Here is a 26,982-nt window from a genome sequence, read left to right as displayed (position 1 = left end):
GGACTATCTTTTCTCCATTGTATTTTCTTGCCTCCTTTGTCATAGATTAGTTGACCATAGGTGTGTGGATTTATTTCTGGGCTTTCTATTCTGTTCCACTGATCCATATTTCTGTTTTCATGACAATAGCATACTGTTTTGATGACTGTAACTTTGTAGTATAGTCTGAAGTCAAGGAGCCTGATTCCTCCAGCTTCATTTTTCTTTCAGGACTACTTTAGCTATTCAGGGTCTTTTGTGTTTCTATACAGATTTTTCAATTTTTTTTTTCTAGTTCTATGAAAAAATTCATTGGGAATTGGATAGGCACTAAATCCATAGAGTGCCTTGAGTAGTATAATCATTTTGGCAATACTGATTCTTAATCTCATCTAGAAAGAAGGAAAACCTGGTGAGATTAAAGCTGTAAAGATGCCAGTCACTCATGTTAGGAGAAAAAGAATTTTAGTATTGTCATTTGCACAGTGTACAGTCACTTGTGTTACTCTGGAGAGAAGGACATTGTTTTCACAGTTACCCTGTTTGTACCTGTGTTTAGACAAGACTAAGAAGCAGTATTGTTTGTTTGATCTCATTTCATCACAGTCAGTGATCTCATATGAAGTTAGTGTTGAAAGCAGCTCTTTTGCCTGTTTCCTGTTTGTTCATTTCTGTTTCTTTCTAACCTTGAAAGAACCTAACTGTAGGAATGAAGTCACCAAGAGTTAACCTGACTCTTACTTGTAGTCACCTGAATGCATACCATGCCTTGTCTAACCTGTCAGTTCTTTTCATAGACTAAAAAAATAATAATGAAAAATGAAACAGTTAAAAAATGACTAGCTCTCTATTCCCAACAGCCCCTCAGCAATCCTGTAGGCAGATTTATGGGCAAGATAACTTCTGAAGAGTCAGCAATCTACACACAATGGAAAAGGATCCAGAATCCAACCTCCTGCCTCAGTGATTCACTGAGATTCTCCCTTACCTATCCTTCCCTTTAAAAACTGTCATGGCTGAGCAGAACCTTCAGAATTGGTCTTGGGAAATGAGTCTACCCTATCCCCAGATTGTCAGCTTTTCTGATGAAAGCATCTTGCCTATCTACTAACTCTTGCCTCTTGATTATTGGTGTTTGAGTGGCAAGTAACCAAAGAGTTCAGTAAACAGTGTTCTCTGAGATGGTCTGGGTTAAACAATCCCAGACCTGAGAATTCCAGGCTAGAAACTAACAGCACTGACATATTAATGCTGGTATAAGGCTAGTGTCTGAACACCAGGGTCTACTCTTTTCAACTTTTTATGTGTAATGTTTTTATAATAGTTATGGATATACATATTTATATTTCTTTAAAAATAGAATTACAACATGGTAATTCATGTAGAAATATAATTTCCTTTTCACATAACATTTCCACATTAACAAATATACTTTCTAAATTCTCACTTTGAATGAAAACCTGGTCCTTGATCATATGCATTCAACTTGATTTATTTAACCTATTTCGATATCTAGTTTGTGAGGTAAACTTTCAACTGCATTTATTTTTGCTCATGTATCTGATTTTTTTCTCTAAGGTTAAATTCCTAGAAGTGCAATTGTCTGGGCCAAAGAGTAGTAATATTTTTGAGATTTTTAATTCATATAAACATTTTCATATTTTCTAAGTTAGGTCAGTTTACACATATCATCAAAGTATAAGATGGACCTTTTGTTCCTACAACTTCCTCCACACTAATGATTGTTCTAAGATTTTTTTATAATATATCTAATTAGAAAAGTGATAATGTTTATCACATAGTTGCTCTAATTTGCTTCAATAATAGTAATAATAATACTAAGTTTTTTAAGCATTTTTTTTAGGTAATATGGCTGAAAGTATTTTATCTAATATTTGTAACTTCTTTGATATAGTTTAAATATTTCACAAAAATCATTATTTATTCTAGCAATTTATTCTTAACAATAACTAGAGAATTTAAACTTTAGCCAATTTTAGAATTGTAACAAAACCACATAATGAAATTTCTAAAATGCTTACGTGTATTTGCTAACATCCAAAGGCAAATCTTGATTACCAGTGTTGTTATTCTAATTAAATGAGATGATAATCAGATAAAAGGTCACTGATCTTTGCTTAAGTTCTGAGAAATACCATTCAACTAGTTGATACTTTATTTGGATTTTCAAAGACCCACTCTAATTACTGAGGTAGAAGTAGAACTTTAGTGTGTTCTTGCTTTTAATATTTGACCTGTAACAATACTGTGATAATTAGCATTGCCTTATTTTACAACAAAATGTAGAGAAGGCATAAAGAAGTTAATAAACATATAGGTGATAGAGCCAGGATTCAGATATCGCTTCACATCTGATCCTGAAATTCAGAAACTTAAAACATCAATTTATCGAGTAGCATATTTTGATCATTAAATAAGGGACAGTTTTTACACAAGCTTATTTCCCATCTACATTTCTTTTTATTTGTATTTATGCATGTATGTATTTTGCTTTTTAGGGCCACACCTGAAGCATATGGAAGTTCCCAGGCTAGGAGCTGAGTTGGAGCTGCAGCTGCTGGCCTATGCCATAGCCACGGCAATGCAGGATGCGAGCCAAGACTGTGACCTATACCACAGCTCGTGGCAATGCCATATCCTTAACCCACTGAGTGAGACCAGGGATTGAATCTGTATCCTCATGGATCCTAGTCAGGCTTGTTACTGCTGAGCCATGATGGGAACTCCTATATTTCTTCTTTTAAAGTTGCCTATCTGTACCATTCAACCATTTGCATATGGGTTAATTAATGGTTATTGATTTTCACAATATATTTACATATTGATAATCTTTTGTCCACAATATTCTGTAAATTTATTATTTATTTTAATTATTTTATAATATTTTATGGCAATTTTTGTCTGTAAGAAATTTTAAAAATTAAAATAGAAAAATAAATTTTTGTTTATAGCTTTTGTTTATATACTTAGAATAACCTTTAAACAATAAATATGGGAAAAAATTAATGAAACATGATTTTTCACCTAAAGTATGCTGAAATTTTAAAAATTTTACTACTTAAACATTTACTTCATATTTCTAATTCCATTACATTTGTTCATTTACTATTTATTGAGGAGCAGCTATGTGTAAGCATTGGTCTAAGTGTTATTGATAAAACTGAACAAAAGTGATACCAAACAAAACAAAGGACCCATGCATGCACAGAACTTATATTCTAATATTTGTAATGATTTATTTAAGGCAAGTAGTCACACAGTTCTAGGGCATTTAAGTTTTTTTTAATTTAAAACGTTGCAGTGATATGTATTTGAATGCTTCAGCAAATATATAAGAAAAATTTCTAGTATTGGACCAAAAAATATCTAAATTAAAAGTTTTAAAGGCTATTGTAATGTCTTCTTTTAAAGAGTTTTATCAATCTACATTTGAAGAAAATTCTTCAGACTTTATTGTACTTTTCAGGTTTCTCTTCCTACAGGCATCAATCTCATCATTTATGTTTTCTAAAATGGCACATATTTAATGGAGACATTCATATCCTATTATAAAGAATTATAGTTTAAAATTTTAAAATATTCCAGTGTAACTCTAGTTATTACCCTTTTTAATTATTATGTCATGTTTTATTGAGCTGATAATCTCTCTATTTAATGAATTAAATATTGCATTTATGAATTCTACCATTTTATCATTTAATGTCTTTTCATTACTTCTTTTATCTATTGCATATTTGGACTTTGTTTTCTTTAATTTTTTTAATTTAAATAAGTTTACTTTCCTTCTCAATTAGCAATTGAACTAATAGCTATTGAAGGCAATTTAGAGTATATATCAAAATTACAATTGTATTTATTCTCTGACCTAGCAATCCTGGTGCTTTAGTTTTTCTACAGATACAGCTGTGGACATTAAAAAATGATATAATTCCTACATATGTGCTATATTAGTAAACTATACCATATAAGTATATAGAAACTATTTACTATTGCATTTTTTATTATAGCAAAATAATTAAGAAAAAATGTCTCAAGGTCTCATTAACAGAAAACAAATTAAATAAATTACTTATGTTTCCCTAATGAAATATTATTCGGCATAAGGAGGAATCTCTCTGTAGAATAATACAGAAAAATACACAGAATATATTAAGACAAAGCAAGATGAAGAACAATTTATATGGTATGCTATTCTTTTTGTTTGGATAGAGGAAATATATATATTTATTATATACAGTTGATTTTTGACATTAGTTTGAACTGCACAGGTCCACTTATACACAGATTTTTGCCAATAAATTGGTGCTTCAGTACTGTATAATTTGTGGTTGGTTGAATCTGTAGATGTGGAACTGAGGGCCCATAAGATTTTCACCTGGGGGCAGGGTTGGGGCCCCTAGCCCCCTCATTGTTGAAGGGTCAACTGTGTATAATTATTTTCTCTAAAATGCTGCTCTAATAATAATACCAATTTTACTCACTATAATTTGGGTAGATAACATTTCCATTTTTCCATTCTTTTACATACTTATTCTCTTTCCACCCAGGTTTTTTTTTTTTAAGCATAATTTGGAAATGTGTCTCTAGTTTACTATCCTCAAATTACTTTTTATAATAAATCTTCTCTTTTTAGAAACATTGATACATGAATACTCTCCTGTAATTGTATTTGCATCAGTCAGTCTAACGCAACCATTTGTTTTCTTTGTTATTTTAATTATTGTTTTTGTTTTTTGCTTGAGTAACTTTTGTATTTCTTTTTTCTTTTTCCTACAAGGACTAGCAAAGGATAAGTACACTCAAATTAGAAGTTTGGAACAAAAATATTTTTCTTTGAAAGTATAAATGTTGTACTTTGGATAGTCTCAGCATATAAACAATAATTCAAGTCATAAGGGACTCATGATATCACTCTAAGAAAAAAAGTGATCCTAGGACTGAATACCAAAAAACAACATTTGAGGGGGAAAAATGCAAAAGAGAAAACCTAACATATTAGACTAAGATGGGATTCTTCCTTTTATTATTTTTTTTCTCTTTCCTTAACCTATGACCAAGATGGGCTTTAATGTTTCCCTCAGTTTGACTAAACTTTAGCCAAGCTTCTTCTTGACACTAGGTCCTTTTCTTATGCCATTTACTTTAGGAAACTTGCAGTTATAAATTATTTCTTTACTCCTTGAGATGTAAATCTTTTTTAATATCATGTAGCAGTTTTAAAATCCAAGAATACCTTTCTGGACCTGGGACCCACTTCTCTGAGATGTAATCATTATGGAAGATAGTACCTTTATTTCTCTGTCTCTGTGGCAGGGTAGGAGCCTTACTTCAGTGGGTGCCTTGCTCTTAGTTGTTAAATGACCTCTTCTCATGCTGATATGAGGTTATTTACTCTTCTCTTGGGTAAGGCCTAAGATCACCCAGCCCAGCTCTTAAAATCTCTGCTGCCTTTTTTCAACAGGAGCTCCTACTGGCTTCTCTATCCTTTGGCAATAGCCTTGAATAAAATGTCTTTCTCACCTGTTTAACATTGTCTTGTGCAGTTTTTGCTTGACAACTGTGCCTGCCACAATCTTTCGTTTTGTTGTAGTTACCTTTACCTTGTTCTTTGATGTCACAGACATTCTTAAATTCTGCTCACTCATGGCAAATAAAAGGACTTGAATGGAGGTTTTGTTGTAGGTTTTAGGACCTCATTAGCCTTTATTCTTTCATCTCCTGGGATTTCTTGGACCAGTGCTTTGCCTTCCATCCTCCAAAGTCTGGTCTTACTTATGAGAAGTATCCTGTGTGCCAGAATTTTGTTCTCCTCTTCAGCCTGATTCTATCTGCACTTCAACTGCCAGATTCCTCAAAGTTTCTGGCTTGTTCTCATTTCAGGCTTGCAATCCCAGAAGATGTTATTCTTCAAATTACATTTTCTAGGTGATTTCTTTCCACAGAAAGGAAGTGTGAATCATATGTATCTTCAAGATGCCACCGTTTTCTTGGAACTCATCCTGGGAGCCAGGAAAACCACTCAGTAAGCAAATAGAAATAATAGACACATTTTTAGTTTGTTACTTAAATGACTTATATTTCTTCTTTGAAAACAACAATCTACTCATTTCCTTCACTCCACCCCAACTCTAGAGATCAGTGTTTTACAGCTTTTTAATACATTTTTTTCTATTAGAATAAAGGTGATTTACAATATTGTGCCAATTTCTGCTGTTCAGTGAAATTATCCAGTCATTCATACACACACACACACACACACACACACATTCCCTTTCCTACACTGTCCTCCACATTGTCTATTCCAAGAGACTGAATATAATTCCCTGTGCTATACAGTAGGACCCATTGCTTATCCATTCTATTTTTAAAATTTTTATTTGCTTTTTACTTTTTAGGGCCACATCTATGGCAGTTTGCAGCAATGCTGGATCCTTAACCCACTGAGCAAGGCCAGGGATTGAACCTGTATTCTCATAGACACTATGTCTTAACCCACTGAGCCATTGTCAGGTTCCTCTGCATTGTTTCTCTCAATTCTTGCCCATGTGCAGCAAGGATTTGGAGGTGTATGTGGTTAGGAAGTGGTGCAGCAGTGCCAGGATAGAGCCAGCGGAAGTAGGTGGTCTGGCGTTTTACAAATTTATTAAAACAAAAGTACATTTTCAGAGAGAGAGATGTGGGTTAAAAGAGAGATGTGACTCACTTCACAGTTGTTTTATATCCCCCCAGATGCACACCTGAGTGGAGACCCAGTTTCTCCTGCCCCAGTCCCCTACGCCATGCGTAAAGGCTGAGTGTTGTTTGATCTATGTATGGGGCGTATTTGATCTTCTGATTGGTTTTGGGCAGGATACCTTATATACATGGGGAACGGGTTATGTAGAAGCTGGGTGAGGAATGGACAACATTCCTTCTCTAGCAGGCTGTTCAAGGTAGGGGAAGGGGCATTACAATGAGACATGGCCAGAGGCTTTTGGGTTTAATCTCCTTGAAGGGGACTGGAAGCCTGTTATACCATAATGGGAACTCCTGCTTATCCATTCTAAATGTAATAGTTTGCATCTATTAATTCCAAATTCCCTGCCACCCCACTGCCTTCCCTTACCCCTTGGCAACGACAAGCCTGTTCTCTATGTCTGTGACTCTGTTCCTGTCCTTTAGATAGGTTCATTTGTGCCATATTTTAGATTCCAGGTGTAAGTGATATCATATGTTATTTGTCTTCCTCTTCCTGACTTCACTCAGTGTGAGAATCTTTAATTGCGTCCATGATACTGCAAATGGCATTATTTTGTTCTTTTCTACGGTGGAGTAGGATTTTGTTGTACATATGTACCACATCTTTTTTTTTTTTTTTTTTTTTTGTCTTTTTAGGGCCACACCTGTGGCATATGGAAGTTCCCAGGCTAGGGGTCAAATTGCAGCTGTAGCTGCTTGCTAATGGCACAGCAATGCAGGATCCAAGCCACGTCTGCAATCTGTATCACAGCTCATGGCAATGCCAGATCCTTAACTCACTGAGCAAGGCCAGGGATCAAACCTATGTCCTCATGGATACTAGTTGGGTTAGTTACCACTGAGCCATGATGAGAACTCCTATACCACATCTTCTTAAACCATTCATCTGTCAGTGGACATTTAGGTTATTTCCATGTCCTGGCTAGTGCTTCTATGAACATATAGGTGTGTACATGTTTTTGGATTGTAGTTTTGTCTGGATATATGCCCAGGAGTGGGATTGCTGGATCATATGGTAGTTCTATATTCAGTTTTCTGAGGAGCCTTCATACTATTCTCCACAGTGGTTGTACCAATTTATATTTCCACCAGCAGTCTAGGACAGTTCCCTTTTCAGCATACCCTCTCCAGCGTTTGTTATTTGTATACTTACTAATGATGGCCATTCTGACCAATGTGATGTATCTCATTGTAATTTGGATTTGCATTTGTCTAATAATTAGTGATGTTCAGCAATTTTTCATGTGCCTACTGGCCATCTGTATGTCTTCTTTGGAAAATTGTCTATTTAGGTCTCCTGCCCATTTTCCGGTTGGGTGTTTATTTTGTTGTTGCATTTTATGAGTTGTTTGAATATTTTGGAGATTAAGCCCTTGTTAGTTGCATTGTTTGCAACTATTTTCTCTCATAGGTTGTCTTTTCAAGTTGTTGTTGTTTTTTAAATGGTTTCCTTTGCTATTCAACAGGTTGTAAGCTTGATTAGGTCCCACTGGTATTTTTGTTTTTATTTCTGTTGCCTTAGGATACTATTTTACAGCCTTATAGTTTCTTTCTGGGCAATCTTTTTTATGTACATAGCTTCCTTGGCTGATGTTTTATAAAAAACATTCCATTGTCTTCAAGCTCCTCCTCACTGTCCAAGGTAGTGGGGAAGACAGTGCTGAGCCTGACTTTACATTACAGCAAGTGTCTTCATCTGCATCTTTGAGTGAAAACTGTATGGTTCTATAAGCATGTTCTTTTACTGTTTATAGGAGTCATGTTTTAGTACTTTTCCTATTTAGCTGTGCACATAGATGTTCAGATGGCATGTTGAGTGTTGAGAAATCTGAGTGTGGATGGAAGGGTAATCAAGTGACCTTCTCTTGTTATTTCTAGAACTTCTGATTTAACAGATTGAAAAATTATTGAGGAAAGCAGTTCTAAATTACTCAGTAAGCTATGAACATGTATGCCAATCATGTTTAGATATGAATCCTTGCCTTATTACTGTTTTTGTTGTGTTGGTGATTAAAATATACTAACCCCTGTAAGTTCTCTGTTTCCTCATCTTTGAAAGTGAGAATCATTGTGATTACCCCGGTTTATTATGAGGACTCAATGATATAGTGCATGAAAGTGATAACACTGGTCTTGGAACCTATTATACAGTGAATAAATAGTGACTACTATGAATTTAATCATAAGGCTCTGCATGATGAAGGAAGAGATGAAGAATATTTGTAGAACTTTAAATTCTCCTTTCCTTTGTACAGAGATCTGTCTTTATTATTAGCTTAGAATTTAAGTATTTATAGGGGAATATAGAGTTAGAGAGAGGGAAGGATCCATTTTCTTCAAGTCTAAGTTTAGGTACATTCAAATTTTAAAGATATCTTTCCTCCAAATAAAGTCAACTGGAAAACACTATTACTCATGTCTAACTAGAGAAATACTATCATTGCTAACGGCAAATTAATAAGGTAAGTAATAGTTTAGTAGGTGGATTTATGTAGCCATTAAGGCATGTAAATCAGTTAAGGCCCTTCTGTGTATTAAACATTGTGCTGGATTTAATACATGAACTACCACTGGTTTATAGAGTAGATGAGGAGATACAGAAACAGCTAAAACATGCAAAAGCTTAAAAATAGCATAAGCATGGAAGTAGAGAGTTCTCTATTTAAGACGGAAACAGTAGTAGCAAGATTTTACATCTTTACATGGTACATGTAACATCAATTCTCTAATTTAAACCTTACCAAAAAAAATAGCCATACTATTTCTAACCAACAAACTAAGGATTAGAGATGTTAATTCATTTCTAAAATTCACCTACATGAAACTTTCTAGAGCTGAGTTTCTAATCTAAACTTTCTTTTTTTAATTGAAAAATCGTCCATCTCTAATAATTATTATTCAGTCTCTGTTAAGATTTTTCTCACAATTCTATATTACTAAAATCTGAAATTTATTTTGTAATCCACTTGCCTTCTTTATATATTCCATTTTATTTTATTCTGTACAATGAAATAGAGCACATTCAAAGGGTTAAAAGTATTTCCTGCTTCTATATGGTTGTCACTGATAAGGAAACTTTTATTTCATGTGGCCTTTGAAAGCAGCAAATGAGGTTCAGTTCTCTGAAGGCCATGCTGATGAAGATTTATGATGCTTGAAGGCAGAGGTCCCTAAATTAGAGGTCAGAGCATCAGTGAAATTTCTGCCACAGTAACAAAGAATTCACTTTCCAAAATCCTTCAGCTTTGAAAATTGTTCTAAAGATATATTACTTGGTAAAAGGTGGAGAGAGGCCATCATAGGATAAAATTCGGTTATTAGTGATCTCAATGCCAAGTAAAGAAAATAAAGAGAAAAAGGAAAACTAGGGAATCCTATCAGTGATATTTGTTTTGGTTAGCATTCATAAGGAATAACTATGATCTTTTAGGTTAAAGATCATTGTAAAAATTCATATTTTGACAGCACTTCATTTATACTAGTGTATTATTAATGTATTGAATAGGCTTAGAGCTATGATTTTACAAAGTAGTTTTAAATTCAATAGTCTTAACGTTTTCTCAGCCACTGCCTCCTATGAACATTTAATGGAAGCTATGAATTCCCTCCCCCTAAAACTTACACATGCATATACAGTTTTATTTTTAAATAGACAAGGGTCTGCCTCATAGAACCATCTGAAGCCCTGACCATTGGACTATGCATGACACATCTGGACATATACTAAGTAAGCACTGAAGTCCCTTCTCTAACTAATTCCAAAATATTTCTGACAGTTATTTCTGATAGACCCGGTATTTTTATATGTCATTTTTGACACATGTGAATGCAGGTTTGGCTGAGCCATGGGCTTTGGGAACTGTTCCATTTACTCTTACTTATTCCAGCTCTTCTTTCTAGAAGTAACAGTGACTAAATTCAAAAGTCACCTCAAACAAACAAACAAATAAAAAAACTAAAACAAAGGCTCAAAAACCCACACCAAAAAATATGAGACATAATAATGCCCCTGATTACTTACCATTTTCAGTTTGTTTCCTTTAATTTATTGAAGGGCTTCCTGACATCAAGAGTCCACTACAGCCAGCATAGAAAGCGTTAGTCCCCCAAAATATATATCTCTCTATATGGAGTAATTCCAAGCTACTGTTTTTCAATATGTTGCTCCCCTTAAATATATACAGGGAGTTGTTGTTGGAAGACAAAAGATTAAATTACAAAGTTCCAAAACATTCTTTTGGCAAACAGCATGCAGATAGCCAGGTTTTGGAAAGGCAAAACATTCAGTCAGCTGACATAGGCTTGTAATGATAATAATTAGGGATGATGAAATAGCTAATCCTAATATCCAATAAAATTTAAAGGCCAAAAACATGTTAATTGTAAACAACAACAATCTTGAGACTGGCATAATAGGACTGGAAATCTTTGGTTAGGTAATTGGATAGACAGAGAAACTGAAGGATGTCATGTACTAATAGCCCTACTCTTATTTTCTATTTGATCAGATAGAGTGATGGATTTTAGTAATGTCAAGGTATTTATGACATTTATTGAATTCTAAATTCTAAAGACATAGTGTTTATTTACTTTGTAATAATGTTTATTCCTTCATTCAAAAAATGTTTACTGAGAGCCTATCATATGTCAGGAATTATGATTGACGAAGGAGATAAAATAATAATACATGATGTCTGCCTCAAGTAGCTTTAGGCAAGTGAGAAAGATAGCAGGAATATGGGAACATTTCATACTATATGACAAGTGCTGTGAAGGGGGAAAGCACAGTTATTAGGAAGGCTCATAGATGAACTAACACTATTGCAATTAGTAGCTTAAAATAAGACTTCAGATAGCAAACAGCTATGGAAATGATGGGAATGGGAATAAAGGGAGTGTGTTTCAGACAGAAAAAGTAAACAGACGAAAGAAGGAAAGGAAGGTCTTCAAATACTGAGGCTTTTAATTCGAGATGGGTATATTAGTTTTCTATTGTGGACATAAATTACTATGAACATAGTGCCTTGAAACAATAGAAACTTATCTCCCAGTTCTGTAGGTCAGAAGTCTGACAAGTTTCTTGGTATTAAAATCAAGATATCAGCATATCTGATGTATTGATACCAGGTTGTTTTCTAGCAGAATTTGGAGAAAAGACATTCCTTTCTTTATTGGATTGCTTTGGTTGAAAGTCAAATGACTGTATATGTGTGAATAATTCTAGGTTCTCTAGATTCTCTACTCTGTTCCACTGATATATTCGTTTATTCTTTGCTAATAGCATACTACTTTATTTACCAAAGCTCTACAATAAGTCTTGAAGTCAAGTAGCATGTGTCTTCAATTTTTTTTTTAATTGCTTTAGAAATTCTAGGTCCTATGCATTACATTTGAATACCATACTCAGCTTGTTCATTTCAAAAAGAAAATAAAAGCCTACTGGGATTATATTGCAAAGATTTAAATGTATAGATGAGTTTGGGGAGAAATAGCATCTTAAGAAAAGCCTTCCAATTCATAAATAGGGTATATCTTCCCATTCAGTTAATTTCTCTGGGTAATGTTTTGCAGTTTTCAGTCTAAAATCTTGAAAATCTTTGATTAATTTTTTTGAAACTTTTGAAAATTGAACATCTTTAAATGATTATTTTCCAGTTATTTGTTGAAAAAAATAGGAAATGATCTGTTTATTAGACTTATTTTTTGAACTTGCTAAATTCACTTAATTTTAGTTTTTATTTTGAAAATGCCTTAAATGTTTTACATAAATATTTATGAAATGTACAAATAAACTTCTTCCTTTTCAGTCTTTCTCATTTTATTTTTCTTGCCTTATTACAATTTCTAAGAGAATATACTTTTCACTTTTTCACTTTTTGTTGAGTAAAAGTGGTAAGATTGAAGTTCTTCACCTTGTTTCTGATTTTACAGGGAAAGCATCCTTTTTTTTTCCCCACTAATTATAATTTTATCTGCAAGGTTTTTAAAGATGATTTTTGTTATAGTAAGTTTTTTCAATTCCTAGTTTTTAAGAATTAAATTTTGTAATCTATTGAAGTAATCAAATAAATATGTTAATTTTTTAATCTTAAGCAACTCATTCATAATGTGATGAATTTCATTTAATATGAATAACTCTTTCATATGTTTTGGATATTTTTGCTAATGTTTTCATGATTTAAATGCATGTAGGATGTTGCTATTTCCTCAAAAGATGAAGTGTATGTTTGTCAGACCTCATTATAAGAATTTAGAAGCATTTCTCTCTTCATTTTCTGAAAGAATATGCCTAAAATTATTTCATTCCTTAGTTAAAATTTAAAATTTATCAGGAAAACTATCTCAAACTGAATTTTTTTATTGAATTGATTTTTATAATGAAGCTCATTAAGGAAAAAGATAAACCTTGTTACCCTTGATATGGTTATTTGCCTTCTTCCTTTATTTTTATTGATCCATTATCTTGAGAGTTAGCAATTTCACTGATTTTTTTCAAAAGAACAACTTTTGTTTTTATCAGTCTCTATTGTCTTTCTGTTATATGTTATTGATTACTACCTTTTATTAGTTCCTTCCTTCTACTTATTTTGTGTTTACTTTGAATTTCTTATCTAGTTTCTTATGTAAAATCTTGTCATTGATTTCAGGCCTAATTTTTTTTTTTTTTCTAATAAGGTAGTAATTTCTCTTCAGTCATTGCTTTAGATGCATCCAAACATTTTGGGAGTTCATTTGTGGTGCAATGGCCCCCGGTCACTGCTGTGTTGCAGGTTCGATCCCTGGCCCAGGAATTTCTAAATGCTGCAGGTATGGCCAAAAAAATTAAAAAATAAATAGATGTATCTACAAACATTTTGAAATACTATATTTTCATTATTTTTAGTTCAAAATATTTTCAAACTCCCCTGTCAAATTTTGTTCTTGGATACATGGATTGTTTAAAATTGTGTTCTAAGCTATTATGATTTTGGCATTTTATAGTTCTCCCTTTCTCTGATTTTTGCTTGATATATTTTGAATTTCTGTGTTAGGCGTACATGTAATTGATTATTTTGTCTTTCTAGTAAATTAACTTTTTTATGAAATATCCCATATCTTTGATGCTCTATTTATTTATTTATATATCTATATTGACTATTTTTAGAGCAATTTTAGGTCCACAGAAATATTAAGAGAAAGGTACAGAGATTTCCCATACACCCCTAACCCCCATACATGCATAACCTCTCCTGTATCAACATCCCTACCAGAATGCATTGATTTTAAAGTTAAATTTGATAACTGGTTTTTTACACTTACTGTTAACACATTATAACTATTTTGTTATGAATTTATTCTAACTTCATCTTTATTTTATATTTGAAGTGTATCTCTTTTTGACAATATGTCCTTGATGGGTTCTTGCCTTTTTATACATTCTTACAATCTTCGCTTTAATTAGAAAGCTCAATTACCAACACTTAATGCCATTATTGGTATGATGGATTTGGGTCTTTTTATTATATGTTTTCTGTTTATAGCTTCACTTTTTTCTTTGTTCCCCTGTTCCTATCCTATTTATGGATTGTTTGATATTTAGAATTTTATTTTGAGTAACCCTTAGCTTTTGAACTATACATTTTTGCAACTTTTTTTGGTAGTCTAGGAATTGGTATTCATCATTAACTTAAAAATTTACACCTTGATTGAAGTATAATTGATGTAGAATAAATATATTCAAAGTATATAATACAATGTGTTTGTTTGATATATGTATATACGAAAATATAACCACATTCAAGATAATGAGAAAATCCATAATCCTCAGATGTTTTCGTTGGCCCATTTGTAATCCATCTCCCATTTTCCCTTTTCCATCTCCCATTTTATCTCCTAGAAATAACTTAGCTTTCTACTACTATAGATGAGTTTGTATTATCTAGAATATCATATAAATAGAATAGAATCTGTGCTCTTTTTATTGACTGGCTTATTGACTTACCATAATTACTTTGAAATTCAGCCATGTTGTTGTATGCATTAATAGCCGATTTTCAGTTCCTGAGGAGAATTCCATTTTTTGAATATAACATAATTTGTTTACCCTTTCAGCTGTTGATGGACATTTGACTTTTCTTCAGTATGGGACTACTGCAAATAAAGCTGCTATGAATATTCAGATACAAATGTTTGTGTGCACATATGCCTTCATTTCTCTTGTGTAAATACCTAAGAGAATAATGATTGGATCTAAGGCACTCCCCAAAGTCCATGTCTCTCGTTACTCCCAAGTAATGAACCTAGGCACTTTACTTATATTGTAAAAAGCTTGCAATTTTGGGTTCATTTTATACCCTTGTCTTTTACATTAGTCACCTTATGCCTTATAAGTATATATGTTATAAACTTCACAAGATTATAATTTTTGTTTTAAACCAGCCTATACATTCTGAGTAACAAGACAAATTGTCTTTAATTTTTCCAAGATATTTACCATTTGCAATACTCGTCGTCGCTTCCTGAAGATCCACATTTTAAGGATTTGTAGTGATGCAAGCCTTTGGTGAGAAATTCCTAGCTTTTTAGTCTGAAATATTTTTATTTTGCTGTTGCTTGAAGGTTATTTTCTCTGAATGGAGGATGGCATGTTTGTTGTTATTTTCTAGCATTGCTAAGATATCTCACTGTCTCCAGCCTTTTATTCCTTCTGAGAGTGGTTATCCATGTTGTCATTTCCATTCATGTATTTTTCATCTTTGTTATTTAGTCCTTTGTTCACAGTATTTGGGTTCCCCCTCACTTGATCTCTCATTTCTGAGATTGACACCTCAATTTCTGGTATCTATGTTTGCAGTGAAATCTGTCCTGTAATTCTCCATGATAGTAAAACATGGGTTTCTATCTAAGTTCTAGCTAACCTCTTGGAAAAGAAAAAAGATAAAAAGTGAAAACTTACTCCATGCTCCTCTTTTTCTAAATGTTAATGCTCCTACAATACTGCCTTGATTTTCTTACTCTCCAGTGTCTTCAGGTAGGTCTTTTATATAATTTTTTCCAGAGTTTTGTTTTTACATATTTAAAGGGTTCATCTGACAGGAACAAAGTCATGATAATAAGGGAAAACTCTTTTTTTTTTTTTTTTTTTTTTTTTAGTTTTAGATGGGGAAGATTTGAGGATATTTAAAGGATTATGGAAATAACCTGAAAAAGGAGATTTTAAAGATAATGGAGAGAGGAGTTCCCACTGTGGCCCAGTGAACTAAGAATCTGACTAAAGTGCTTTGGGTCACTGAAGAGATATGCCTGGGATCAAATGATCCCCACCTGGCACTGCTTCAGTGTTAGGTCACAGCCACAGCTAGGATTCAGTCCCTGGCCTAGGAACTTCCAAATGCCATGGGTGTGGCCACTAAATAAAGATCTGTGGAGTTCTGTGGAGTGTCCACCCCCAGCTTTGAAAATTGTGGAAGTCCCAGATGCATCGATAATTCCTGCCCGTAATATGATTAGGCTTGAGATGCAGTTTGTGGGTTCTCCACAAACATCATCTGGACCCCTCCCCAAATGAAGATGGGTCACATCCACAGAGCATGAGCTGTCCAGGGTCAAACACGGCTTGTGTGTGAGAAGCCACAGCCTGCTGTGCTGGCAGGAGGCGATGGAGTTGGGCAACATTGTAAGGGATTTGCTAGAGACCCTCTCAGAAAGGTCGAGAGCTGGGGTCTGCAGGTGTGGGCTTTAGCCTCCTGATAAAGCAGAGCTACCTGGGAACTGGTAGATGGGGGCAGGGGCTGTGAGCCCAAGTACACATGGGCTCAATCCCAGGCACTGATGCTGATGAAGCCTAACAGACCATGTTTTAGGCTGCCTAGACCGGCCAGGGAATGAGCCTCCTGGGGGCCCCAGAGGATAAGGATGAGAAGGCAGCCAGTGCTCTTCAAACCTGTCCACGCTCTCCTCTCTGCACAACAACCATGAACTGAGCCATGTGTCCCTCCCTACAGGCAGTGGCTTCGACACTGTCATCAGCAGCGCCCCACAGGCACCTGTTGGAGTTCGTTTACAGCTCTTATATGTTGGGAGGAAATGCTTAAGTCTCAGTGACCAAGTGAACCTCAATTCTGAATACAGACATAACACAAAGATCCTCCCCGGAGTCTTTGGTTGAGTATAGAGTAACCAAGAGCTCATCCTGCACACCTGGGAAGTGTATGAGCCTCCCTGGGATGTCTGGCCCCACACAACACTGAGAACTTGACCTTGGTTTTGTCTTTCTCAAATATTGGCGCCAAGTGAGGTGCACTTTGTCACATATAAGGGTCTGCTTTGTTCCTTGTTATTTTTCTCTTTTTTTAACCTTTCACTCTACCTTTTCTTTTTTTTCAATAGTGTTTCTTATCAAATACAGAATTGTTCCTTCCACCTCTCACTGAAGTTTTGAATTCTGGCTTCTGTGGTTTTTATTGTCTATGTCATGCATACAGCCAGATGTGCTTCTCTGTCCGCATCTTCCATTTCTTTTCCATCCACACCAGCCTGGCTCTGTTCTCCCTCCACCCCGCTCCAACCTTCATACTCTCTGAGAAAAAGAAGTGCCTCCTATGTCGTAGCTAATTTGTTTCAAGAGAGAATCAAAAGATCATATTCATTGTCTTAAATAAATATCTCCATTTTGATAGAAAAAAAAGTTTTACAGGTGTTTTCAAATAGATGTAGAGTGTTTCTACCATACTCTATTATCTGAAGCATAAAAGTGTATAAGTTCTATTTATGGTGTACAGTCTTATTGGTAATACTGCAGAATACCTTCTGTTAAAAAAAAGGAATTTTAAAATATTCCATAATTCATAGTCTTATTGCCAGCTCCCAAATGAGCCTTCCCATAGCTTCCTACACCTGTGCTTGGCTTCAGAGTAGGATGGCATGTCTACCCACATGAGGTGTTTCTCCACCTGAAACACTCAGGTACCTCAAATTCAACATCTTTGTTCACAAACTTGCTCCTCACAAGCAAACTAATATATGAGGAAAAAAAAAGAATAAACAATGTAACACAATGAATAAAACAACTATTAATGATTCAAAAGACCCAGGGAGACCTTTACTTTCTTCTTTGGAGAAATCGTTATGAACTGATTAACAGACCTTAAATCCCTTCACAGCACAAGTGAGAGAAAATTCCATGTCTTTCAGACAGATGGATGAGAAGACATGCCAAAAACAGTCACTTTACTGGGTCTAAAAGAGGCCAGCCAAGCTAGTGGTGATGACAGGGACAGATGGGAAAGACTGAAGTCTGCAGTATGCCCAAATGCAGCAATATTTTGGGTGGTATTACACCTATCTATACTTATCCCAGTTTTGCTGAGAAAAGGGCAATAAAATTAGAATTGAAGAAGAGAAATAATATGGACAGCCTCACCCAATTTCCTAGTGTCTGAAACTGCATCATCAAAGATAATATTTTGGCTCAACAAGACTTCTGGCTTCAGGTTAACACACTGTGAAGGCCAGTGAGGATGGTCTCTCAGCAGCAGTAGCAGCATGGAATGCTAAGGGTTGGGTTAACAAGAATTAGGTTAATCTTCTTAGGGCTAGGCCTCAGTCCCAGATGAATGATCTGCTGCTCAGCTGAGGTGCAAGACAGAGAAATGAGCTCTTTGTAGTGAAAAGAACACAAATTATTTCTATACCTGTATCATTGTTCTACATAAACCATCCAGTACCATTTTTTTTAAGCATAGGAAATACAAAGAAGCAAGTAAATAAAATGACATACAATCAAGAATAAAATTAATAGAGTTTAACCTCCAGAAAACCCATTCTTTGGGGTTAATGTACATGGATTTTATACAGCTATTATAAAAATGTTCTCAAATATGCAAGAAAAGATGTAAATAATTGGTGAACAGATATGGTAATCTTAGAAGAAAAATGAAAGATTAAAAAAGAACAAGCTAGAATGTCTGCTTCAAGAAAATTCAGTACAGCTAAAACCCTTGGACCCCAAATATAGAAGAAACACAAGATGATTCTGAAAGGTGGAGAAAAGAGCAGCTGTCTAGGGACATAATGGTGAATTCTCCTGGATTTTCTTTATGTCTCACATATCCTATGCAATTGAAGAAACTAGCAACTCAGAAATATCAACAGTCACAGAGAAAAAAATCCCCGACCAACTCTACTCTCTAGTCAAAGGACCAAGAAATGGGCAGTGCAGCAAGATATAAAACTTTTTACCAAACCCTACAGAAAAAGGTATGGTTCCATACCCACCCATTGATGCCAGCAAAAGCCAGGCAGGAAGCCTAAACTTGAACCCTCAGGAGGCTGCACTGAGATGCTCCAGATAACTTCTGTGGTAGTTTCGGGGAAGACAAGGAAGGGAGCTGAGAATTTCATTCCTGTTGACAAGACCTTCACTGCCTCCCCACCTTTCAGCCCCACCAGCCACTGGGGATCACATGAAAAATCTGGACTTCCACTTCCATCTGGCAGTAACAAGGTATCCTTTTCTCTCCACTGGGATGGTGTTTGAGAAGGCCTAATCACAATCATCCAGTGGTTAAAAGGCCATCTCTTCTGTTGTGTCAGTAGAAACCACCTTGGGCACCTAAGCTCCCACCCCCACCCAGCAGTAATGTGGGACACCTCTTTTCATATGTCAGTAGAAGCTAAGTGGGGAACCGGGACTTTTATTGCCACCCAGCAATAACAAAGTGGCACCCACCTTCCTGGGCTAGAGAAGTTGTAGAGGAAGCCAGCTAAAACTGAAGATTTACATAAGATGCAGAATTTTATAATATAATACAAAAGTGTCAAGGTTTCAATCAAAACTCACTATCAGAGTTCCATTGTCATGCAGCAGGTTAAAGATCCAGTGTTGTCATTGCAGCAGCCAAGCGTACTTCTGTGATGCAGGTTTGATCCCTGGTCAGGAACCTCCTTAAGCCATGGGCACTGCCAAAAAAAAAAAAAAAAAAAAAAAAAAGAAAAAAAATTCACTCATCGTACCAAGAACCAGCAAAATCTCAAAATTAAGGAGAAAAAATAAGCACTAAATGCTAATACCAAAAGCAAAGCAAAACAAAACAAAACAAAACAAAAAAACCAAATATGTTAGAATTATCAGACAAATGTTTTTTATAAATGGTCATGTTAAAAATGCTTCAGTGAGGATTTAGAGACATACTTTTAACAAATAAAAAATTAGGAAACTTCAGTGAATAGTCCCCATAAATTAACAATATATTTTTAAAAATGGAAATTTTAGAACTGAAAAACATAACAACTGAAATCAAAAGATCAGCAGGTGAGTTAACAGTAAAGAAGGGACAGAGGAAAGAAGAGTGAATTATAAGATAGAACAATACATATTACTCTAATTTAACAACAAAGAAAAAATTGATTTAAAAAAGACAAGTGATCAGGGTGACTATATCAAAAATTCATGTCATTGGAGTCTAAAAGAAAAGGTGAATAAGAAAAGGACTGAAAAAGTATTCAAAAAATGGTACCTGAAAACTTCCCAAACTGGGCAAGAGACATTAATCTAAAGATTCAAGAAGTTAACTGCAAACTGAATCAACTCAGATAAACCCAAATCAAGACACATTTTTATTAAATTTAAGAAAACTAAATAGTTCTAAATACATGTAAAGAAAATATTTCAAATAATTATAAATATTTGAGAATAAAGACCTATAGAGGGAAATAAGCTTTCCACATTTCACTTCAAGTGGTATATGTAAGTATACTGTATTGTATGTATATAATGTAATAACTGGAATAACCACTATAAAAGCTATACAGGAAGTTCCCTTGTGACATAGCAAATTAAGGTCCCAGTGTTGCTGCTACAGCTGTGGCACAGACCTCAACTACAATATGAGTTCTATCCCTGGTGTGAAAACTTCCACATGCTGTGGGTGTGGAAACAAGATAAATAAATATATAAATAAATGCTGTGCAAAGAAATACACTGAAAAACAGAATACATAGAACACAAGAAAATTCTAAATAATAAAAAAAAAAAACTGAAATAATCTGTTTTTTGTTTTTGTTTTTTTTTTTTTTTTGTCTTTTTGTCTTTTTGTCTTTTTGCCATTTTCTTGGGCTGCTCCCGCAGCATGTGGAGGTTCTCAGGCTAGGGGTCGAATCGGAGCTGTAGCCGCCAGCCTACGCCAGAGCCACAGCAAGTCTTTAGCCTACACCACAGCTCATGGCAATGCCGGATCCTTAACCCACTGAGCAAGGGCAGGGACCGAACCCGCAACCTCATGGTTCCCAGTTGGATTCGTCAACCACTGCGCCACAGTGGGAACTCCTGAAGTAATCTGAAGTAATCCACAGAGAGGGAGATTAAACAAGACAAAAAAAAATAACATGGTAAATTCAAACTCTAAAACTTCAGTAATTACATTAAATGCAAGTGGTCTAAATACAATAGTTAAAGGCAGATTGGTAAAATGGATAAAAAACATGATAAACTTTATGCTGTCTACAAGGAACTCACTTCAAATATAATGAGATTGATTGGTTTAAAAAAGGATGGAAATATATATTTGTTTTATGCAAATATATAACATTAAATGAGTACGTATTTATGAATATATATAACAAATATTAGTCAAAAGAAAGCAAGAGTAGTCAGATAACTTTATTTGCTCTAAAGACACTTTATCAGAGACAGAGAGGAATATTATATAATAAAAATGTAAATCTACCAAGAGAACGTGGCAATCCTAAATGTGTTTGCTACAAACAGAGGTACAAAATATATGAAGTAAAAAGTAATATGCTTACATTTTTTAATATTAAAAAGTGATAGACCTGGAAAGAGTAATAGAGAAATCCACAATTATACTGGAGACATCAATACTTCTCTCTCACCAAGTGATAAAACAACTGACAGAAAATTAGCAAGGACTTAGGAGAATTCAAAACCATTAACAAAATAATTTAATCAATATCTGTAGAGTATCCCAGTAAACAACAACAGAATAAACATTTTTTTTTCAAGCACTCATAGAATAAATTCTAAGCTGGACCATACACTGGGCTGTAAACCAAAGCTTGACAAATTTAAAAAGAAATGAAATCATACACAGTTTGTTCTTTGATTAAACAACGAAATCACATTTGAATTAAACATAACTAACATTAAAAAAAAAAATCTCCAAAGACTTGGAGACTGAAACATATACTTCTAAATAACCCATGAATCAAACAGTAAGTCTCAGAGGAAAGAGCGAAAAATATTATCAGTGACCTAAATGCCCATTAACAGAAAAATGGATATGCAAACTATGGTATATTTATACAATAGAAGACTACTTAGCAATAAAAAATAATGAACTACTTGAACATTCACCAAGAGGAATTAATCTCAAAGACATGCTGTGAAAAAGAAGCTAGACACACACACACACAAAATTAAAGATCAAAGCAAACTAACTCAAAGATAGAGAAATCAGAGTATGGAAGGTGAGGGGCAGAAAAAGAGTATGAGGAAACTTTCTGAGGAGATGGGAATGGATTATATCTCTTTTTTAAACTTATTATTTTTTTTTTATTTCCACATTTTTTTTCCATTGTACAGCATAGTGACCCAGTTATGCATACATGTATACATTCTTTTTTTTCCCATTATCATGCTCTCTCATAAGTGACTAGACATAGTTCTCAGTAATTAACAGCAGGATCTCATTGCTAATCCACTCCAAAAGCAATAGTTTGCATCCATTAACTCCAGCTCCCAATCCATCCCACTCCTTCCCCCTCTCCTGAGGCAACCACAAGTCTGTTCTCCAAATCCATGATTTTCTTTTCTGTGAAAAGGTTCATTTGTGCCTTATATTAGGTTCCAGATATCAGTTATATCATATGGTTTTTGTCTTTCTCTTTCGGACTGACTTAACTCAGTATGAGAGTCTCTAGTTCCATTCATGTTGCTGCAAATGGCATTATGTCATTCTTTTTTATGGCTGAGCAGTATTCCATTATATATATATATACACCACTTCTTCCTAATCTAATCATCTGTCAATAGACATTTGAGTTGTTTCCATGTCTTGGCTATTGTGAATAGTGCTGCAATGAACATGTGGGTGCATGTGTCTTTTTTAAGGAAAGTTTTGTCCAGATACATGCTCAAGAGTGGGATTGCTGGGTCATATGGCAGTTAGTTTTCTAAGGTACGTCCATACTGTTCTCCATAGTGGTTGCACCAGCTTACATTCCCACCAACAGTGAAGGAAAGTTCCCTTTTCTCCACACCCCCTCCAGCAATTGTTATTTGTGGACTTATTAATGATGGCCAATCTGACTGGTGTGAGGTGGTATCTCATGGTAGTTTTGATTTGCATTTCTCTAATAATCAGGGATGTTGAGCATTTTTTCATGTGCTTGTTGGCCATCTGTATATCTTCCTAGGAGAATTGTCTATTCAGGTCTTTTTCCCATTTTTCCATTGTGTTGTTGGCTTTTTTGCTGTTGAGTTGCATAGAGATTAAGCCTATCTCAATTAGAGTGTAAATTATTGAGTTGCATTTTCAAAACTCATCAAACTGTATTCTTCAGATCTCAACATTATATAAAATACAGTCATACTTTAATAAAGATATAAAAGTAAAACAATTATTTTTAACTGCATCCTCTTTTCCCTTTTATATATCTTATCACCAAATGCTGTTAATCTATCCTTCAGAGTATCTCTCAAAGTGAATCATCCTATTAGTCCTTCCACCACTGCCCTGGATGAGCTCTTCATCTGTATGAGGACAGTCTCCATCATTATCCTCTTGATTTCAGTCCTTCAGGCCTGTTACTCTTACACTGTATTGAACCATTCTCCCCAAAGTTCCCAACGATTAAACAAAAAAAAAGTTAATGCCTCCCATTGATAAAGGTCCAGTTCCTTAGCACACAAGGCACACTTTTTTTTAAAATTAATGAACTTTATTACATTTATAGGTGTACAACAATCATCACAACCAAATTTTATAGCATTTCCATCCCAAACCCTCAGTGAATCCCCCCACCCCAAACTGTTTCCTTTGGAAACCATAAGTTTTTCAAAGTCTGTGAGTCACTATCTGCTCTGCAAAGTTCATTGTGTCCTTTTTTCAGATTGCACATGTCAGTGATAGCATTTGATGTTGGGGTCTCATTGTCTGACTCCACTTAGCATGATAATTTCTAGGACTATCCATGTTGCTAAAAATGCCATTTTTTCCTTTTAATGGCTGAGTAATATTCCTTTGTGTATATGTACCATGTCTTCTTTATCCACTCTTCTGTTGATGGACATTTAGGTTGTTTCCATGTCTTGGCTATTGCAAATAGTGCTGCAATGAATATTGTAGTACATGTGTCTTTTTGAGTCATGGTTTTCTCTGGATAGATGCCCAGGAGTGGGGTTGCTGGATCGAATGGTAGTTCTATTTTTAGTTTTCTGAGGAATCTCCATACTGTTTTCCACAGTGGTTGCACCAATTTACCTTCCCACCAACAGTGTAACAGGGTTCCTTTTTCTCCATACCCGCTCCAGCACTTACTGTTTGTAGACTTTTTGATGATGGCTATTCTGGCTGGTGTAAGGTGGTACCTCATAGTGGTTTTGATTTGCGTTTCTCTAATGATGAGTGATGTGGAACATCTTTTCATGTGTTTTTTGGCCATCCATATGTCTTCTTTGGAGAATTGTCAGATTAGATCTTCTGCGCATTTTTTGATGGGGTTGTTTGGTTTTTTGGTATGGAGCGGTAGGAGGTATTTATAAATTTTGGAGATTAATCCCTTGTCAGTAGATACATTGTAAATATTTTCTCTCATTCTGTGGGTTGTCTTTTCATTGTTTAGTGTTTCCTTTGCTGTGCAGAAACTTTTAAGTTTGATTAGGTCCCATTTGTTTATTTTTGTTTTTATTGTCATTACTCTAAGAGGTGGATCCAAGAAGATATTGCTGTTCTTTATGTCAGAGAGTGTCTGGCCTATGTTTTCTTCTAAGAGTTTTATGGTATCAAGTCTTATATCTAAGCCTTTAATACATTTTGAGTTTCTTTTTGTGTATGGTGTTAGGGAGTGTTCTAATTTCATTCTTTTACATGTGGCTGTCCAGTTTTCCCAGCACCACTTATTGAACAAGCTGTCTTTTCTCCATTGTGTATTCTTGCCTCCTTTGTCATAGATTACACAAGGCACACCTTGATTTGCTGCCTGACAGGGACTTCTGCTTTATTTTGTAATTGTCCTTCCATATACTCACCTTCTCATTAGACTATGTGCTTTGTGAAGACAGGACTAAATCTTATTTTTTTAGGTAAATCTTAATTAATGTTTGCTGAAAGAATAAACAGAGGACATTAGTTGATTCTTCCAAACTGGCTACTTTGCTGTGACTTTGAGGTCTTATTTTGTCAAAGAAAATTAGATCTCATTTTATAGAAGGTGCAAAATTTTTATTAGAACAATATGATGTGACCTTACCAAACATTTTGGCTGCCAGCCAGAGTACAGACTAAGTTCTTCTTTCTAGAAATTAATTTAACACAGATTTCAGTTGAAGTGATTAAAAAATAGATGTTGATTCATAAACGAGGAATAATTTCCAAATGAAATCTATTCACTGGCAACTCAAAAACTGTCTTAACAAATGTCTTTATATTTAATTCTTTCCTGCTATAAAAAATGATTTAAAAGACTTTGTATTAGTTGGCAATATTAGTAATTTAAGAAAATTTTTAAAAATACATGCATTAATATGACATTAAGTATAAATATACTTCATAGCTTATAACTAATTAACATTCTTATTAAAAAATTCTTCGAACTCTCAGGATTAAAAGTATTTTAACTATAGGTGTTAATCCTATATTCTCAAAAACTTATGCCTGTAAATATTTCAAAGTCTAAAACATTTTCCAGGTTCCTGATATTTTGTTAAATTTCTGCTTTCATAAATAAAGATTAGCATTAAGCCAAATCAATTATTTCAGAAATTTTGCTAATGCAACCAAAATTGCCCTCTAGGTTGATTAATCTTTGGAACAACTTTACACCACTTTCAGTCTTTTGAAGATAAATTGTCACAAGCGCAACAAGATTAATAATTCTCTTTCTATGCTTCAAGAATATAAGAAACACTGATGAGCATGTGATAAAGTTGTAGTTTCACTATCCTAGAGAACTGAACTTGAGTGCAAGCATATTTTTCCTGTAGCCTAAAAAAATCTAATAAATTTTTGACGATAGAGAATATCTCAGTGTTCATTCTTAGAAAATTTTTGGATTTCAAAAATCTAAGATTATGAGGCAAATGATCTTAAATGAATCGTGTAGTATTTTCCTGAGGTTCTTTTTCATTAAGTAAATGGGAAATAACTTAAATGACTTGGAGAGCCAGTGAGATGTAATGTCAGCTATGGAAAAACCTGTCTTCTTGTTTTGGCTTTGCAGCTTATTAAGGTCTAGACTCTGAAGCAAGCCATTCTATTGGTCAAAGTTTACATTTCAGTATTTGAAATGTTTATAATATTTGTGGTTGCCAAGGGGAAGGGAGTGGGATGGACTGGGAGTTTGGGGTTAATAGATGCAAAATACTGCATTTGGAGTGGGTAAGCAATGAGATTGTGCTGAATAGCACAGGGAAATATATCTAGTCACTTGTGATAGAATGTGATGGACAATAATGTGAGAAAAAATATATATGTATGACTGCGTCATTTTGCTATACAGTAGAAATTGACAGAACACCGTAAATCAACTACAATTGAAAAAATAAAAATCTTAAATAAAAAATGAAATTCATTTATAATAAAATTTACTTTCTTTACCTTGAGGTTTTGGGGGAAAAGGCACTTTGACTCAGATAAACCTGGTTTAAACCAACTGTGCACTTCTGCTGGCTCTATAGCCTTAGGGTAGATAAAAACATCTTCAAATTTTGTTTCCTCACAGTATACAATAGAGATATGTACTGATAGAAAAGTTTCTACATGATGAGGTTGTTTTGAAAATTATGTGAAATAACTCCCTAATTGAAGTGCTCCTCTAAAATCTTGAGACACGGGAGTTCCCGTTGTGGCGCAGTGGTTAACGAACCCGACTAGGAACCATGAGGTTGCGGGTTCGGTCCCTGCCCTTGCTCAGTGGGTTAACGATCTGGTGTTGCCGTGAGCTGTGGTGTAGGTTGCAGACGCAGCTTGGATCCCGCATTGCTGTGGCTCTGGCGTAGGCTGGTGGCTACAGCTCCCATTCGATCCC

The 26,982-nt window shown here is 34.6% G+C and overlaps 1 protein-coding gene across 12 annotated transcripts in view; it reads right to left on the bottom strand.

Annotated features, from left to right (window-relative positions):
- LOC146406165 (uncharacterized) overlaps positions 1 to 26,982 on the bottom strand; it is an 888,277-nt gene that overhangs the window by 130,157 nt on the left and 731,138 nt on the right. For 5 of the 12 annotated variants that reach the window (XM_084963621.1, XM_084963680.1, XM_084963643.1 and 2 more), the window contains one exon: positions 15,778 to 19,677. The gene's annotated coding sequence lies outside the window, so the exon portion shown is untranslated. Of the gene's footprint in view, positions 1 to 15,777; positions 19,678 to 21,522; positions 21,550 to 26,982 lie in introns of those variants that run through there. The other 7 variants (XM_084963649.1, XM_084963632.1, XM_084963663.1 and 4 more) reach the window with 6 other exon arrangements.

This window comes from Sus scrofa, chromosome 1, assembly GCF_054392235.1.
Source record: "Sus scrofa isolate SSC_HxYL_T2T_F1_AM1 chromosome 1, Sscrofa_HxYL_maternal_Yorkshire_Landrace_v2.0, whole genome shotgun sequence".
Classification (NCBI taxonomy): Eukaryota; Metazoa; Chordata; class Mammalia; order Artiodactyla; family Suidae; genus Sus; species Sus scrofa.
Note: the sequence above shows the minus strand (reverse complement) of the source record. Positions and strands in the feature narration are given on the sequence as shown.